Source organism: Saccopteryx leptura, chromosome 3 (genome assembly GCF_036850995.1).
Source record: "Saccopteryx leptura isolate mSacLep1 chromosome 3, mSacLep1_pri_phased_curated, whole genome shotgun sequence".
NCBI classification, from domain to species: Eukaryota; Metazoa; Chordata; class Mammalia; order Chiroptera; family Emballonuridae; genus Saccopteryx; species Saccopteryx leptura.
The window spans coordinates 259,615,078-259,618,596 of NC_089505.1; the positions used below are offsets into that span (position 1 = coordinate 259,615,078).

Consider the following 3,519-nt stretch of genomic DNA (forward strand, 5'->3'; position numbering starts at 1 on the left):
GACCTCATTTTTTAAAAGTGTTAATATTTAATTTAAAGCCACCTACCCTAAAGTTCTCAGAGAAAAATGGATCATTGACTCCACATGTCACTGTTTCTCATTGGCTGGAGCTGCACCGCTCCCTGCCTCCATCCCACCCCCAGCACCCCTCGTCAGGAGTTACGAGATGTTTTTAAATGGGCCTCTTAAAGCTGGTTATCAAAGTGACAGTTTCGATCAATTATGAACATCTTCAGGAAAGGAAGAAGGATATACAGTACACAAGTAAAGTAAGAGAAGGGTTTTATTTTTGCCTTGTGAAATAAGGGGGAAAAAAGTATAGCAGTTTTCAGAAGTATCAACTGACCATCTTCTCTTAGGAAAACCATAGGACCATTGGAACTCCACATCAGCAAGTTGGACAGAGTTTTGTTCACAGATTTGGGGGGACAAAATCCTCACCAAGAAGATGCTACAGTTTTTACAAAGGAAGATGCAATCATTGAGCTTATTCATATTATAGCATATATTATACTCTGAATAATTCCATCTCAGAGCTCCCTATTTGCGGTGATTAATGTGGATCTATTCCACTTCACCGCCCCTCACCTTCACCAGGACACTCTCTGACAGGTCTTGCACTGGAGCTGAAAATAGTCTATCACCTAAACATGAGAAGCAACAGCAGTACAGAAAGTAAAAGAAACACTTGTCATGCCCTGCAATTTTACAAATAAACAGAAAAAAAAAATTTTTGTAATGTCCAAGGAAGAAAGAAGGGAAGTCTTTGACTTATGAGTTCATATTCTGGGACAGTCAGACATATTGGGGCAACCAGGTAGTTAATCAGTCAAATAATTAACCAATAATTTTGTTTTATATAGCAATGAGTGTTTTGAAACAAATTAATGTAGAGTCAGAGTACAGTGTAACAGGGAGGCGTAGACCTAGATGGTCAGAGAGAGCTTTCCTGGGGAGCTGATATTTGAGAGGAGACCTAGGTAAGGTGAAGGCACAAACCAGGTGTATTTGGGAGCAGAGTCTTCTAGGCACAGGTGGCTCAAGAGCAAAGGTCCTGAGGAGAGAGCTTGCTTGTCTGTACAGCTGCAACAGGGCCAGTGTGGTTTGAACACCAAAGAAGGGTGGGAAATGAGGAAGCTTAGAACGAGGTAAGGCATAGGTCATGATGAGAACTCAGCATTCTGATCTGAGTGTGATGGAGCAGGAGAATGGCCTGATCTAATTTAAATTTTGAAAGAATTACTGTTTTGTAAAAAGAAGACCATCAGAGGCCAGAGTAAAAGGCAGGAGACATGTTAGAAACTCCTGCTGTGTGGTTCAAGGGAGAAGTACGGTGACTTGGAGATAAAGTGATGATAAATGGTTGGATTCAGGACACACTTTGAAGGTAAAGCCAACAGGATTTGCTTATATATTGGATGTGGGATGTAAAATAAATGATCTAAATGATGCAACAATAAATAACCGAAACAATATCATCATACTGATAATATAAATATTTCAGCCAAAAGGAAAATCGTGGATAGAATTCAAAATAAAGAAAAGGATTTCCGATAACTATAAAATGTAGTTCTTTCACTGGTGAAAGAATTGCGCATCATTCTAAAAATCACGTATTCAGAATCTGAGAGCTCTGTTGACAATATCTTTACGGTTCTGCAGGGTATGCCATTATTTATTTAATTTTAGTTTCTTCTTCTGATCTCTGTCCTCAGTAATAGATAATACTTGATGCATTGGAATGGGGTCCATAATAGGAAAAGAAAATTAAAACTGTAATTCCCAAACCTCATTTCAACAATTCTTTTCAACTTCAGCCACTATCAGCTGCTTTGCCTGGGTTGCTGACAAGGTGGCAAAATTGATGATTTAAATTTCCACTCCTCCTGCCTGACTGGGCAGTGACTCAGTGATAGAGCATCAGCCTTGAATGCTGAGGACCCAGGTTTGAAGCCCAAAGTCGCTGGTTTGAGCACAGGGTTGCTGGCTTGAGCAAGGGGTCACTGGCTTGGCTGGAGGCCCTGGTCAAGGCACATATGAGAAAGCAATCAGTGAACAACTAAGTTGCCGCAATGAAGAACTGATGCTTCTCATCTCTCCCCCTTCCTGTCTGTCCCTATCTGTCTCTCTCTCTCTGTCTCTCTCTCTCTCTCCCTAAAGTTAAATAAATAAATAAATTTTCACTCCTCTTATTTTCTATGCTCATATTCAAGAGAAGGTGCTATATGTTGGGAACTGTCCCACAATTGAATATCCAAATAAAAAATAAAGATGAGATGTTGGTACATATTCATGTAATGAAATAATTATGTTATTCTTAGAATTAGCTAAAGTCAAACCTTTAGCTATAATACTAAAGTTTTACCACATGATTTTTAGAAATTTTAAATAAATTGTGATATATATCTAATAACATTATGTAAATTTGGTCCTTTAAGCTTACTGACATTATTTTTATTTGATTGAAGTAAAGTTCATATGTAATATTATCATATATGGTTTGAATTACCAAACATTATTAGAGACATAAAAGAATTAATCTGAAAAACAGAGATGAAAATACTGATTTTAAAAGTGTGCTTTCTTGGCCCTGGCCGGTTGGCTCAGTGGTAGAGCATTGGCCTGTCGTGCAGGAGTCCTGGGTTCAATTCCCGGCCAGGGCACACAGGAGAAGCGCCCATCTGCTTCTCCAACCCTCGCCCTCTCCTTCATCTCTGTTTCTCTCTTCCCCTCCTGCAGCCAAGGCTCCATTGGAGCAAAATTGGCCTGGGCGCTGAGGATGGCTCCATGGCCTCTGCCTCAGGCACTAGAATGGCTCTGGTCACGACAGAGCAACGCCCCAGATGGGCAGAGCATCGCCCCCTGGTGGGCATGCTGGGTGGATCCTGGTCGGGTGCATGCGGGAGTCTGACTGCCTCCCCGTTTCCAGCTTCAGAAAAATACAAAAAAAAAAAAAGTGTGCTTTCTTTTCATGCATATACGTATATTCATATTCTTACATATTTCAAATTTTCCCACACTATCTAAATATTAGTTGCAAGATATACAAATTTATCTCCTTTTTGGCTTTTATGTAAGGTTTTACATAGCTGGTAATAATATGTCAACAAAATTGGTGATTGTACCTTGACTTGTAAAATAAAACTCATTTTAAGAGTATCATAAATCTAACAGAGCATATCTTGTGTTCTGATTGGTAGAAAATTAGATATTAAACACCAGGGAAAAACTGATCTTCTAATCTAGTACTTGAATACATACAAAAAGAAAAAAAGAGAAAATAAGCATTACCTGGAGTAGATAGTATAACTGATCATGATCAATTTGAAGTGCTTATTGCTTAAGTCAATGACCTTTGGGGTGATTTCATTAGCTCCACATACTGCAAAAGGTTATATCTGAATTCCATTTTATGATGGAGTCTAGGCATATAAAACCTCAAAATAGTTTGAATGGGTGTTTAAAAAAACACAGATTCCGACACAAAGAGTGGACTGTAAAAGTCCTGCCGGGCACTGC

General features: G+C 39.1%; 1 non-coding gene across 1 annotated transcript; it reads left to right on the plus strand.

Moving 5' to 3' along the window:
• The first annotated feature begins 2,587 nt into the window (after nt 1-2,587).
• Nucleotides 2,588-2,663, plus strand: TRNAD-GUC (transfer RNA aspartic acid (anticodon GUC)). Its single transcript has one exon. It is a non-coding gene; the product is annotated as a tRNA-Asp (tRNA).
• Nucleotides 2,664-3,519: the final 856 nt, after the last annotated feature.